The 15747-nt window shown below is 40.5% G+C and overlaps 1 protein-coding gene across 2 annotated transcripts in view; it reads right to left on the bottom strand.

Moving 5' to 3' along the window:
- WAPL (WAPL cohesin release factor) overlaps positions 1 to 15747 on the bottom strand; it is a 157835-nt gene that overhangs the window by 73065 nt on the left and 69023 nt on the right. The window lies entirely within an intron of this gene.

A 15747-nucleotide genomic window follows, 5' to 3' on the forward strand; every position in this document is an offset into this window, starting at 1 on the left:
GCTCTGCAGAGAGGTCCCACAGAACGAACATAGTGCAGAGCGTGAAATAGTGGCTTTCACATGCTCCTACTTTCACAAGCGTTAGCATATACAAAGCAGTTACATCCACCCACGTACATTATATTTATGCAAACCTTTGAGACTTTAATTAATGACACACTCTATCAAGTGAAAAAATACTCCATGGAATTTGTATCATACAGCAAATACGTATAGGCATCAAACAATCATCAAATCCACTATTTTACATTCTGTAAGCAGTATTTCGTCAAATGCTTGTGGAATAGAAAGCTAAGGATGTACTACTAGAAAAGCAGTGCATTAGAAAAGAACATACTCACAGATGTAGTTTGGTAATTTTTAAGAGGAGTGAAGAGCTCAGAAAAGAAAAAAAGCAAAACAAAAAACTTCCACAACCTTGGAACCTAAAATGGTTTCACAACATGTCATCATACCAGCCATCTGTCATTCGAGGAAAGGTTTTAAAATACAGGTCACAAATTCAAAATGAAGAAAAAAAAATCTTAAAAGATGCTGATTTCACTACACAGAAGAGGCTAGAGTTGTCTCGATACTTCTAGTTAAGAAACATGACTTTTTTCTTAATTTTACCTTTACCTAATGCAAAATCACTGGCTTTAAATAAAGAGATGCAAGACTAGTGTTTTGTTTAGTGATCCTATAAGTAAATCGATTTTTTGGCCTTTATCTGCTACCTGTTGATGTGTTGGTAAGCTTTTAGGTATTAGTTCTGAAGAACAAACGCACTCTGAATGTGCTCTCTAAAGCCAGTATACACCTGGTGCTAGAGAAAGCAAAGAAAAATAGAGTGGGCCTTGTGATGAGATGTACAAGCCTGTACGGTAGAGGTTTGTGTTGTGTTTCAAGTTTACAAGTTTATCTAGCCACCTGATTCAGTTATTGAAGAGCTACTGAAAACAGGTTACAAATTTTAAAACACATACTTTGAATACAAAAAGTGAGAATATTTTTTTTCCCTGTGAGTATTCTTGTATCAGAGCTACTAATTAGCTCATTTAAACTTCAGGAGTAAAATGGATAGCTAAACTAGTCTGAGTTTTGCATACTATTGTGTGACTCTAAAAGCCTTATTCGGTGACTAACTGATCTGTCAGACAAAGAGGAAAAAACAGTAATGAGAGAGCTCAAAATACTTCGAGGCTCTGTGGAATTCTTTACAACATAAAGTTTGTCCTGAGAACCAGAAAAAGCAAAGAATATAGCCAGAGTAAGGAAGTGACACCAAGAAACTATTTGGAAGTAGTTTCTATTTGGATATAAAGTTAAGAGTTGAAATTAAATTAAGTATATTGGGCTACATAAGTCACTTAAACAGTAATTTAGAGAATTTTGCAGTATAGGGGTAGTAATTGATGTCATTTGAAAGCTCTCGCACACCTTGTACCCCTGGGCTAGCTTTGCATTTCCAACAGTATTTTCAGCCTTTGTAGAATCCCCATACGGAGTAATCTAAAACACTGCAGATTCATGGTCATGATGGAATTTCACATGACTAACAGGATAAATTTAACTAATTTATGTGCTGCCTATCCTATCTTGGGTATCAGCAGAAGACTGTAAGTCTAATAAAACCTTTTACTCAAATGATGATGGAAAACAAACATTGTCACGGTCAGGAACAGCAGAGATGGGCCAATTTTTCTGCACCTAACTTTAGATACTTCTGAAAATTTCAGACCTTGTAACTTAAGCTTGGCAATTAACATGTTAGGCTTTGCTATCTCCATTTTCATCTGGCTTACCTCAAATATGCAAGTACCAAGATAGAACAAATAAAAGCCAAATCCCATCTACGTTTGGCAGTAGGCAAGCTTAATTCTCAAAGAGAGTGGAATTCAACAGGCATCTTACACTTTTTGTGGAATTCTATTATTGATAGTTGCCATTCCCTTCACAAATAACCAAAACACCACCCAACCACAAAAAACCCTTCACAAAAAAGCCGCACACTAAAGACTCCAGTTTGGCATTTGCCTCCATGAGAACAGCAGTGGGAGGTAAGCAGCCATCTTACAGCTTCAGCTTTTCCATCTTAAAAACTTTTCTGGGAGAGCTGAAGTGAGTCCTACAGCTTCCTATTGCATTCCAAGAGAAACTAGCATCTTTGCTATTTATAATAAAGTCAGAAAGCACTGAAAAACACAGCTCATACATCAAAGCTGGAGAAAAGAGAGATAAAAGCATACCAGCAGAAGGAACACATAAGAACGACAGAACAGTTATTTGGATACATCGCATCTTAATACACTCTAGAACCCTCCCAGGTCTCTTTTTGAGGTCCTGTGCTGAGATGTCTGGGGGAGGAACAACACAGCCTTTTTGAAATGAGCTGTAGCCTAGTACAGAGCCTTTTACATAATTCAGTCTTGAGGCAGCCATTAAAACATTTTAAACTGTTTGAGTTTCTTCCAAAAGAAAAGAGGCAACGCAGGAAAATGGAAGGTTTCCCATGCTCCAGATACTCTGGGGGAGAAATGAAGAGAGAGTCTTATCCTTCCAGAAGCTATCAGGAAGGCTTCTCAGTGCTGCCTCGTGGACAAAAACTAGCGTTTGACAGTAGTATCAGCTCAAAGTGAGGCTACAGACAGACTTTAAAAGGACCATAGCACTAGGTATCCTTCATATTAAGCACATGAATTAACAGCATAATGCATCCTTGCTCCAATCCTTTTCCCACAAAAGTATAATAATCGCCCATTGCCCCGATTCCCTGCAAAGCACTGCCCAAGAAGCAAACAGTAACTCACAGGAAGGCTCTCCCCGTTACTCCTCATACCCAGACCACTTCCCTCAGAACCATGAAAGCCAGTGGCCCCTCAGTCCACTCAGCATCTTCTCCTTCACCTCTTCGCAATTTTTCTGTGACTCAGCCTAATCACTATTTGCCTCCCAAGTTCTCTCCAGCTTCCTATCATACTTCCTTCCTTGCCTCTTGTCCAGGTGGGAAGGGATGGGGGAGAAGAGGATGTCCTGCTGCTCTTGCTGCACTCACAGCTGCTGCAGTGCTTTCATGTCCCAATTAGTGCCACTTAAAATGCTAAACATTTCAGTGTGTTTTGCTTTTTCTTTGCAAAATGTCAGTCTCCTCCTGTTCCTGTCCTTCAAGTGTCACACAGTACGCATGGGTGAGAGCACTCAGGGCTTTGCCATTTCCCTTCACTGGGGCTAGAATTTCCCCCTTGCTCTTTGCATAGCAAAGATGAAGGGAGAGTAAGAAGACACATTAAGTAACTAATTACCATGCTTTAGTCAACCTCTCTGAAAATAGTCATTTATACATTAGTATCGCTACTAAAGCGTGCTGGAGGAAGTTCAGCAACACCACCAGTGGCAGCACGGGAGCAGGGGCAAACAGCTGGGTTGCTCAGAACAAGAGCTGCAGTGGCTGGATCAGAGCAGACCATAAAGCAGATACAGGGGTGGTGAGGAAGGGAAGATCTGCAGCTCAGTATACAGGGAAGTGTGCTTTCAGTCAACAATATGGCTTTTCTTAGTGAGGTATTTCCAATGGATAGCATACTGCTTATTTCTGACACTGAACACTGAGAAGGAAGACTAAAAGGCATTCAAATAGGGGATCTTTATACAGTTTTGGATTTTATTTTTCAGTGTTTGCATCATATTGTAGCTGTCTTCTCACATGAGGTGGTCAAACCAAGGCATTAAGTTTAGTAACCAAAAGGTTAAGACAAGCATCACTAGACAGAACAAAGGAACACGTACAGGAGTGCAGCAAAGGGGCAGTTCTCCAATTTAAAAAAAAAAAAAATCCCTACATCATGGCACTAATGAACCAGACCCAGGCAGCTAGCAGAAAAACTTGTGCTGCTCCACCTTCTCTCTGGCCTTCACACCCATCTGTTGCAATCATGTGAGAGGCAGCATCATCTCTGCAATGTAAAAGCCTCTGGAAAGACTAGTTTTACTCGATGAACCAACAGTAGTCATTCACCTATGGCTAAATCCAGTGGTTGTTCTGTGCAGTTTTTTTTCCCTAGGTGATCAGCCTGCAAGTCTACTGGAAAAACCTGTGGTGAAATACTAGTAGGAAAAGCACAGAGCAGCTTTCACCTTGTTATAGTTGTCAAGGTCAGAACTTTATTCTGCCATGCAGTTTCTCTCAGCAAGCTCTGCTGAGAAAGTAACCACCTGTGCTGTTTCCCATGAAGATTTTACAACATGCTGAGGTGTTTCAGGAAAAAAAAAAAAAACACACCACCAACCAACCTCATTTGTAGTGAGTATGCAGCCTAACTTAAAAAGCAGCAAGGAAAGTCTAGGTTCTTTGGTCAGGTAAAGTTCCCATTGTTTTGTTACAGAATAAAAGGGGGCTGACTCTCTCAAATGCCTGAGATCTGTTGCAGCCTTATAGGAGGGCTGGATTCAATACCAACCTGAAGTTTTTTTCTGGAATTCTTCTTTTCATATTATTATTGAATTTATGTCTGTCTTCATGGTAGCAGCCCTTAAGGACAGCTACCAAAATACACCAACATAGTGCTTGTTGGGGAAAGAAAAACATGGCAACAGAACAAGCAACTGGTGTTTTAAATTGTCCTTATAAAGAGTACATTGGCAGAACTGTCATTGTCCTATTCTATTCCTCCTCCAGCAACAGGGTAGTAGCCATTTCTGTTGCTTATTTTGCTAATTTGCTTCCTTCACCAGCTGAAAAGGGCATGTACATGACCAACACTTACACATTATGTTCCTTTGTCCTCTTAGTTTTGATTATTAGGTTTATGTGTGGCTCTTACATGCAGATGCTATAATCACTCAGTTCCCTTTTGAGTTTTTATTTACAAGACTTGTTTTCACCTTTGTATTTCCCAAGTACTTGTTTCTACTTTTTAGAAAGAGTAGAACTTGGCCAGTAACTAAGCATTTCTACAGCAGTTACAAAGCATTAAACCATAGCAATATCAGCTCAAACAACTAAGCTGCTGCACTGAGAGCAGTATGCATGCCCTTCAAAGGTTGTGCGTGATAAGAACAGCAACATAAACTACAACTGGAAAAGAAAATCCACAGAGAATTAAAACTTGTGGGACTAAGAAGGACTAGGTGGACATATCCTGGAATGTCATGGCAGAATTAATGTACTACCTAGCAAATCAAGCTGATAAAATGAAAATAAAAAATAATTAAATGAAGATTTCCTCATGGGAATATAGCAGGCAACAAAATACCAGTTAGTGACTTCATTAGTTTCCTGCCAGAATACAGCCCCAAACAAGTTACTTTCACCTTTATTCAAATTACAATGCAGCATCATGAAGCTTCTGCCTGTTGCAGAAGACCCTGGTACATGCAGGGGCATACATTGTGCCACTTCTGCAATCCTGTCCACATGTAACAAGGTTCACTGTGTACACTGTAACAGTGTTCTGTGAAATGGTCAAAGATCATCCTACAGCATGCAGTAGACAGCATTAACAAGTGGTGGCAGAGTACTTCCAAAATTCATTTAAAGATAACAAAAGGCTAAAACCAACCTGTGTATTGACTGGTTCTTTAGATCCATTAAATGAGTCATTTGATATGTCTAGACACATGTAAGGGCAGAACAGGCAGTGCATTTACTGTCCAAAAGCACATTACTATTCTAATACTACATTGGCCTGCAGCAGCCTCCTTGTGCTATAGTGTTCTACTAGATGTGCAATCTTGAATTTGAGATAAATGTCTACTGTGTAGCACAGTCATTTCTTGGTAAACATTTCAAAGAGATATTGGAGGAATGTACTGATGCAAGAGCTTAGGCTCAAACTAAGACTGCTCCTACTAAAGATGTTTCCCTGGTCATTTTCATAAAGAACAAGCCTTTTAACATACCTGTGGGAAAACAAAACCTAACTCCCCTTTTCTCTTTTGATGTATGTTATCAAGTGGCTTGAACATTATTTAGTAACCACAGGTGCCTACTTGGCACTTTTCTGTGCCTTTCAGATAGCAAATACCTGAGTATACCTGAAAGCACATTTCAGTCAAAATACCTTTGCTGGTCACCTGTCTAGCAAACATACAGCAGACAAGAACTACAGTTCATTAAAATAGAAAAAATCATTCCATGCTCTACTTCAGCTCAATCCTAAGCACAGTTCAGCACAGTGCTGTGTCTTCTAATGCAAGGTATAAGAAGCAAGACCAAAATCTTCAGAGAAACATCCATATAATAAAGTACAACTGCACAAAACTAATGACACATGATAATATAGATTCTTTGTATTCTTTGGAAGTTATTTACATTTAAGACTGGAGGAAACCCACACCTGACATCAGTAAGACCATACTGCTTGTTTCCAGAGGTAGGTACCTACAGACACCAAAAGCAGAGCTCCCACTTGTTTTCCTCCCTAAATGCTTTCTCAGTCTTGCAGAGAGCTGCTGTGTGGCTAACAGGTCCTTTCTGTCCCATTCAGTTCCCAGACTGTAATTTTCAGCACAGGTGGCAAAAAATTGAAGATTTAGATCTTTGGCTTGATTTTCCATCTTCTTCCCCCCCCCTCCCCAATGGAAGATTGGGCAAGGACTGAGTAAGCATACAGGCACTGCTAACTGGCTTCACCTGTGCATTGAATAATCACTTTGGTCATTATCATCTTGGACCAGATTCAGGCATGCTGCAGAGAAAAAATTCAGAATTCTTTCTCAATCCATTGAATTATCCACCAACAGTTATCAGTAGCTGAGACAGGAAAAAACATATTTGAAAAAGCATTGATTGCAGTTCTTCATTTTTACTGGATGTATGTCAACATGTACAAATACCAAATGTTTCTATGAAATAAAGCAGCAAATACGTTTTAAAGTAATAATAGCTCTCTGCTGGACTCCAGTGACACCTACTGGTAAATAAAGAAGTTACCAAACATTTCTTGAAAATGTAGAAGCATTAATTTCTGCACCTGCCCTTAGGATCACTAATAAATTCTTTTTGGCAGCTCAGGCTAAGAACCATGTTACAATTCAGTGTTATAGTTAATGAAACATTTTGTGTTTATTTTTCAAAATAGGATTGACTCCATCTGATTATTAACTACTTGGAACTGCATTTTTATCACTCCAAAGATATTGTCAAGTCATACATTTTGCTATGGCAGCAGTACATTAAAATAGTCCAGTGGATTTTTGGCTTACTAGAGTACACTGGGACATGTCTCCAACGATTTCCTTAGTCATTTCATTAATGCTGGAACATGTAGAAACAATGCAATAAGCAAAAGCAGTACTACTGCCCTGTGCAGCAGACTAATCTCTCCATCTAGGCTCCACTGTGTAAGCTAGTTCAGTGTCTGGGCATGAGTATTTCTGTTTAAGACAATTTGTGATCAAGGGTTTTCTCCTGAGGTTGACAGAGACATAACGTATGCGAAAACCACAGTCTTGCCAAACAGTTGGCAATCAACAACACTGATAGAGGTCTAACCATTCACATTTCATTAGGAAACTTTGCCCTTACTACCTCTGGCAGGCTTAGAGTTGTCTGTTTCACCTCTAATACTGAAGCACTTTCAGATATGGCCGAACAAAGCCACATGCCCCAAATAAATTTTTCAACTCTTCATCCTGTAAATCCTTCCTTCAAGGAACTGAACCTTCCTGTCTGAAAGCCTGTTTTGGTAAAGTCTACCAATCTCCAGTGTGAACTCTCCCAAGACAACAAAAATGCTGCAGGACGTGGTGAGGAAGCACAGCAGTGGGCACCCAGCATCACAAATCAGCACAGCTCACAAAGTATCAGCCCAGGCATCTCAGATCAAAGAATGCAGAGGTCTTTGGAGTACCAAAGTTTCAGTTGAAAAATTGCTCCTGACAGAGCAGATCAGCCAGATTTGCACAGGCAGGAATATTTTTCTAGGTTACTGGGTAGCAGATAGAGACAGGTGTAAGGCAGCTTAGTTTTATGGTAGAATACAGATCCCAGTACTCAATAATAAAAACTTCTAAGCTAGACTATAAAGAGAATAATTTCTAAAGGAAATGCAGAGACTTTTTTATAAGTCAGGCTACAAATCTGTTAAGTTAAACATTGATTTTACAAACATGTCCATAATATTGTCTTTACAAACCTGTGTACATAATTAGAATCATGAAAAGATATTGGAGAAATTGCAGTATGTTGCAGCTTGACGACCTGGTGAAAGAATGTAGTCCTGTGTTCTTAAACTTGCATGCGTGGATGCATCAGATTTCAGAGCAGAATTATGCCTGAGCTCATGGAAATCAGATGCTCAGATGTTAGTCCCTGGTGCTCTGCATTCAGGCCCTGGGTTAACTGTAACTTCTCTAAAGTGCACAGTGTCAGACAAACTGATAGGAAGTTGTCATGGTGACAGGCAAATGCATATAGAAAGAGATGCATACAGAAAGAACCAGGCCATAAAAAAAAAATCAAAGAGACTTGTATTCATACCTTGACTAAACAGATTCACATAATAGAATATAATTATTATACCAGGATTAAAGCTTCTAGTAAATTAGATGTTAATTTCTCCACATGTGGAACAAAAATATTTAATTGAAATTGAGGATAATCCATCCAGTCCTTTGTTATAGATGAAGGAAGCTTTTCTTGGCAAATGAGGGAAGCCCAAGTCACCTGTTTCCATTTAAACCCAGTAGTTTAAAATTTCTCATTATTTCAAAAAAGAGAAGCCAAAAGCTATCTTTTATGTGAACAGATGCTGTGCTGTCTTCTTGAAGCTGCAGGCTTAGAGGCAGATTTGTCATGCAGCTGCAGAATGAAGTCAGCAAGCCCACTCTATTCCAGGGCTGCTATTCAGAACTTTTTGGGCAGCAGTGAAAGAAGATCAGAGCAATTTCATGCTGGTTTTGCTGCTCTATGAAGATACAAGCAGCAGCAGACACAAATCATGCCTAGATTGCAGGGGAGGAATATGTGTAAAACTTGTTTGGAAAACAAGTTATGGAGGACCCAGTCAGTACAATTTTTACAAACACATCTGTTACTTTGGGGTACTTTTGGTGTCATGGCACTGCTTCTGTAACAGCCTCTACTCTGGCTGAGTTACAGACATTGAGCTACATGTGCAATTAAGTACCACATGAGCAGGGCCCCTGTATCCCTACTGGAGCATAGATTTTACAGACATCAGCCTCTGTCCCTGTCAGCAGCACTTAACCTATGGCCCACATAGGTTCTCAGTGTTGTGTTCTGCATCTGACATTACTCCTATTTAAACAGCTGAACTACAATCCAAAATACTTGTTCTACAATATGAGTTTAGTTGTAATAACAAGATAAATTCCAACTGCAGATACAGAAAACCCTTTTCAGGCAGGCAGGGGAACAAGTTGCCCAGAAAGGCTGTGCAGTTCCCATTGTTGAAGGTTTTCAAGACCTTACTGGATAAAGCCCTGAGCAACCTGGTCTGACCTTAGAGCTGACCCTGCTTTGAGCAGGAGGTTGGATGAGAGACCTCCTGAGGTCCCCTTCTCACCAGGACTATTTCATGATTCTATGATAAACTATATATCCAACCAAGTGCCATTTTTGAAAATGGCATCATATATACACACACTAATACCTATACATTAAATATATTAACTTCAGCTCTCTATAACAGTAGCTGCTTAAATTAGAGCCCACAGGATACCTCATTCTCTAACACCAGTGCTGTAGGTTAGGATGGCTGCAGTGCATGAATAGAAAATGCAAGTCTCAGCACTCACTAGGTTATTCAGATCGATAGAAAAAGTGTGCATGGTTAGACATTGGTTTTGCAGTATTCCAAGGGAGAGGAGATAAAGTATTAGTAGCAATTTGGAGATGCATGGATTGCCTTTGTTCTGCCACTAGTTAATAGCAAACCCTAGTGTTTGGGTTTTTTTTTAAGGGACTTTGAAAGAAAGCTCTGTAAAAAACAGTTCATTTAATAGATATCAGAATTACCATAATCAGGGTTAGCCATACTGAGATATGAACTTATAAAATTAGATAAAAGCAGAGGCACAACAGGGCTAGGAAAGCTAGCCATCGCAATGGAGTCTCTCAAAACCCAGTTACTGAGCTTTGCCATATCCTTGTCTTAAAGGGCACTCAGCAACCTCAACCAAGTACATTCATGCTATAGTAAACTTATGTCCTGTTTATTTGTACTGATTTCCCATCTTTCATGCTAAACTCCAGGAATCTAGTCTTTATTTTTCTCTACAGCACAAAGAAGTTAGTGTTAAGCATGCCTGCTAGTAGCTTTGATTCATCCAAAGTGCCCTCAAATTTGTAACTTGGACATAAAAGAATCATAGAATCATCGAATGGTTTGGGTTGGAAAGGACCTTGAAGATCATCTAGTTCCAACCCCCTGCCATGCACAGGGATACCTTTTCACTAGACCAGGTTGCTCAAAGCCTCATCCAATCTGGCCTTAAACACTGCCAGGGAGGGGGCATCCACAGCTTCTCTGGGCAACCTGTTCCAGTGTCTCACCACCCTCACAGTAAAGAATTTCTTTCTAATATTTAATCTAAATCTACCTTCTTTCAGCTTAAAAGAACAGGACTTCAAAATTCAACTGAATGAACTGCCTCTGGTTAAGCAGGTTTGAAGTAACCTCTGATCTGCTTCAGGCCATATTTGTGTGTTTCCTTAATTCCAGATGAAATTTGATCTGTTCACAACTGGAAAAATCTTTTTTCCCCCCAAAGTAGCAACTCTACTGCCTTAGCTGGGGGCCACACCTGTACTGCAGGCAGGATGTTTATGGCCCGAGTCTGCACTCTCAAACTAGCTCTTCATCAGGTATAGGATTGTAAAGCCAGACCTGCCATAGTGTCCCTGCTGCGGCAACCCAGTGTGGGCAGATGAGAGCAAACTGGTGTGACTCCAGTGAAGCTGCTCTCATATCCCTCTGCAGGAGACACTTGAGAAGGTGAAAAAAACAAGCACAGATATCCTTCCTCTCTGCTCATGTTTCATTGTATTCAGACATGTTATAATCAGCATTTACCCTTCTGCTTGTTGATAGGTTGAGTCAGGAGGCTCCAGCACATTCCTTCCTAGAGATCAGGGATTAAATTATCAGATCTTTTCACTGACAAGTTAAACAGCCAGTCTCCCAGGAAACAGATCTATGCCACATGATGTTAAAGATGTGTTAAAGTACACAGCTTTGTACTTCTGATCACAGCTACCTGCTTGTTCAAATAGTTGGTTATATGTTTATGCTGACAACTAGTAAGGAAATACTATTTTACAGAAGTATTACACTTTAAACCTGCTCAACCTGAGGCAGTTCATTCCGTTGAATTTTTAAGTTCTGTTCTTCTATGTCCAAATTAAGATTATTCTAAGGCCAGAAAGGTTTAACACACTACCACAACAATGGCTGCACCACATCAGACTGTAGCTCCATTTAACCCCATAACCTGCCTCCTGTCTAGGAAATAAATAGCTCAAGAACAGTGAAAGCATGTAGTAGTTTACAACTGCTGCATGAGTGCACCAACAGGCTCTGCAACACGCCACCCCCTGCCTCCAAGTGCCCTGTACTCAGGGCCAGCTCAGATACAGTGCAGCTGCAACACTGGGTCAGGCTTGTGTGCAAGAGCTGCGAGAAGCCTCATCAGGGCTTCCTCCACTTCACTTCAAGATGCGTCTAACTTCAGACCCTCACATTGGTCTGCCTGAACACATCTGAAGTGTAGCCTCTAATCCTGGGCTGTGTTGTAGGTAAGCCTCACTATGCATGATGTGCCTTGCTGATCCGGACCCTGACTTGGCTTTCTCATTAAACCTTGGACATGCCTCATTGCTATGACTTGTCTAGTGATGACTGCGGCCACCATTGGTTACTGCCACTGGCCCTTCTCTGCTCTTACTGCAGAAGTCTTGTGGGATTGGTGAGGCCACTTCCTCTGCCTGCCTTGCCGTCATCCTCAGCTCCTGCCTTGCCGTCATCCTCAGCTCCTGCCTTGCCGTCATCCTCAGCTCCTGCCTTGCCTACCTTGCAGAGCAGCCCTCTCTTGCTGCTCCCTGATGTCAAATCTCTTTTGAACAAAACGGGAAGCTTGATTATAATCTAATATGAAGCCATACACCAATTTGGTAATAATTAAGGTGAATTGGAAAAGTCCTTGATGAATGCACACCCCCCTCCCAGGTCCTTCTCCAATTAATTCTCCATTAAAAAAGCATAAAATGCAAGCTCTCATTTATTCTAGCTACAGAACAATTTAGGAAAACTGGCATATAAAAGCAACACTTCAGAAAAAAATAAGAATAAGAGCTTCTCTGCAGCTTTCTTTACATATTTACTTGCTGGAAGAACTGCTGCATGCCTCTAGCACCTTATACTAGAAGAGAGATTCAGCAATCAGTAGGAAACAGAATTAGCCATGAAGACAATGATATTCATGCAGTGCAATTTACCACAAGGCATCTGTATGTACATGAATTAGTATTTTCCTTGATTATCTGTAATGGGAAATCCCAAGATTCTCAGCTGGTCCTCTCAGTAAATATTAACTACAGACCTGGAAAATGATACAAAAATAGAAAGGAAATCGAATCCTGCAGAGACTGCAGCAGCACTTTACAAGGAATGCAAATAGAGCTTCACGGGGAACAGCTGTATTGGCACCATTGGTCCCCCTCCACTGTAAAGTTTGCCAACACGCCACACAACACAATACAATTCAATACATGACATTCAGTTAACTCACCACTCTCACACAGAGCAAAAGAACTACCAGAGATACGAAAATTAGTAAAAGCAGCAAGCCCAGAGCAACACATGATGATTGGCCACCTAGTTTTCACAGGGAGTGAAAACTAGCAAACCAGACACTTTTCCATTACTCTTAGGCACAAAGAAAGCACGCCACCTTTCCCATCATCATTCCTCATTCAGTTTGTTTCATTTGCTCGCTGTTCCTCTGGCATTTCACACCCACCTCTCGTTACTACATTCCTTTTCCTCCTTTCTTACTTCTTCTGTATTTTCTACCTTCACTCCTCTGACGTGTTTAAGAGAAAGGATGGACCTAGAGAGGATGGCGCAATAATGCAGCTCTCCTATTTCTCCATCACTGTATTTGGCTTCCATCCAGCTAGATGGAACTTTGGCTAAATCAGTAGAAACAGTTTAGGTTTTTCTAAGGCACTGAGTTCAGTTCTTTTAAAGGGAAGCATGCACAACCAAGCGAATAACTAAACTATACTAAGTTTTGCTCCCTCCTTACAGGCTAATCCCCAGCAGCAAAAGACTATCCCAATGCACACTGCCACACACCACACCACCACCACATTGCTTGGCTTCATGCAAATCATTCAGATCATTGCCTTCATTCAAATCAAGCTTACACCATTCCACCAACAGCCCTCAGGGAAGGCATTCATCACCAGATGACTGCAACTTAGTCAAACATTACTTCATACTTTAAGCAAATATATACATTTTATAACAACACATTTCTATGTTAATCAAAAACTTTCTTCTTTGACCTCCAAAAGACTCCCACAAACATTCAATTTTTCTTTCAGGAGAGGAATTAACTAAAATAATTATGTTTCAAAAGGGAGCACAGTCAATCCTATTCTACAGGACTGCATTTAAAGCTACCTCCTTATAAACAGTGTATTGTGCCATGATAACTTTGCATATCTAAATCCACTGCTTGCTCCCAGCCTCTTCAGTTATATAATTTGTGGCTTGGAAAATGTCCATGTAGGTCCTGACATAAAACCATAACAGCTCCTAATATCAGTAGGAATCACTTCTATTCAGTAGGTTTGAATGGCTATTTGTTAGACAAGTGTACCTAAGAGTTACTCTGTAAATAGGCTTTGACATGCCAGAATATTACCACTTCCATTGTTTGGAAGTGTCTGCCCTTATATAAAACCCTATGTATATTTAATATTTACTTGATAGCTCACAGTACATCAGTAATTAAGGAGAATTTAAGATACACATGAATCTAAGTTTTTCTACACTAGAAAAGAGAAATGTTCTTATTTCAGATTAAAATAGCTATGAACACAAAATAACATGTTTTTAGCCTAGGTTTTCCTACACACTTTAAATAAAAGCTACTAGTCAAAGTTAATACCCAACTTGTCATTTCTTAACAGGCATTTTATTTTCTTTTATACTCTTGTCACCCTTCCTTGGAAAAAACCTCAAGATGGCAACCTGTAACCTGAAGTTCTACAAGATAAAAAAGTTGCACCTCTTCTATGTATAATCTTTTTCTCTGTCAGTGCAGGACTGTTCCTTCTGATATTGTTATGACAGAGCTACACACATTACCTTGGTGCAATGGAGCATGCTAGTGCAAGGCCTGAAAGTTGTCTCACTACAGAGCCTCCTGCCTCAACTGGGATTTCCACATAAAGCTTCACAAGGCTGGGCCACATCCATGTGCCATTTAGGGTTTGCACAGCCTCTCTTCACCTCTGGACCCCAAGCACAAGACATTGAGGCCTGAAAGCATGAGAAGAGAAGCCAGGGCCCTGCTCTGCCAAAGACTGTTGACATTGTGGTAGAAAAGACTGGAAAGTGTTTCCCACAAAGCAGAAGACTTCAAAGCTTTCTGAAAGCAGGTGAACAGATCATTTACAGACTGTGGCACTGTCTCCTTAAGGCAAACACCAAGGGCCACTGGTGCCCCAGAGGCCCTTGCCTTTAAAAGGTTGCAAAGGTTGAAGAAAGGCTCTAAGGAAGCTAGAGAACAGCATGAAGGCTGAGTGCAAAGCAGTATCCTTTGAGATACACTAGCAAGACGGGTGATTTACATTGAACATTAATTCCTATGACCACAGTTCCATGACAAATTACTTATCATGTAAATAGTATACAGAACATCGTGGGGAAAAAAGTGGTTCCTTGTGGGGCAAAAGTGATTTAACAACCAAATGCAGACAGCCTCTAAGAAGAGAAAGGTGGAAGAATGTTAAAGCTGAGAACTGCAGAATTGAGGCAGCGGGGGAGGAAAGTAATCTTCCTGCCTACTGGCAGGATCCTCCTCTACACTGATGCAAAACAAACTTACTTGATGTGCAAGTCTTACACTGAAAACAGATTCTTGTGTCTCCAGAAGGCAAGAAGAGGATTATAGTTTTCCTTTCTTGCCCTTTCTAAGATATCTGGTAGTCAGACAGGGTTGACTAAAGCACTTTAATATTTCCTATAACACCACCTAAGATTATTATCATTAGTATCTCTGAATGTTAATAAATAATTTCCACATGCTGTAAACAGCATCTGGTCTGTTTTGCATAATTACACTGCCAAGGTAGCTTCTGCTGCCATAGTCCCCACCTGACCAGGCTGTACCTGCTGCCCCATCAAACCACTCCCAGGCCACCAGGCAGTTACAACCAGAAGCTATAATGTTGCCTTCAGTTTTTTCATCCCTCAGCAAATTCACACCCACAAATACAGATTATGCTACTGAACAGCCAATAGCCTCTCTGGTAGTAGCCATGAGGCAGAAATAATTTCTTTTTTTCTTTCTAGAATAACATAGCCTTCTGTACAAGCAAGGACAGACAAGTCTTCTAGATGAAGCTGGGACTCAGGCAGCCTGTATTTCTGCTCTGGGCCTCCTGAATGGCTTTACACAACTCTTACTCACTTCACGTCCCATTTCTGAACTACAAGATGAAGATACTACTTTCACCTTCCTGCCTTTTTTGCCTTTCTTCTGTGTGGTTTTGCGTAGGAGTAAACCCCTTTT

This window comes from Nyctibius grandis, chromosome 4 (assembly GCF_013368605.1).
Source record: "Nyctibius grandis isolate bNycGra1 chromosome 4, bNycGra1.pri, whole genome shotgun sequence".
Lineage (NCBI taxonomy): Eukaryota > Metazoa > Chordata > Aves > Nyctibiiformes > Nyctibiidae > Nyctibius > Nyctibius grandis.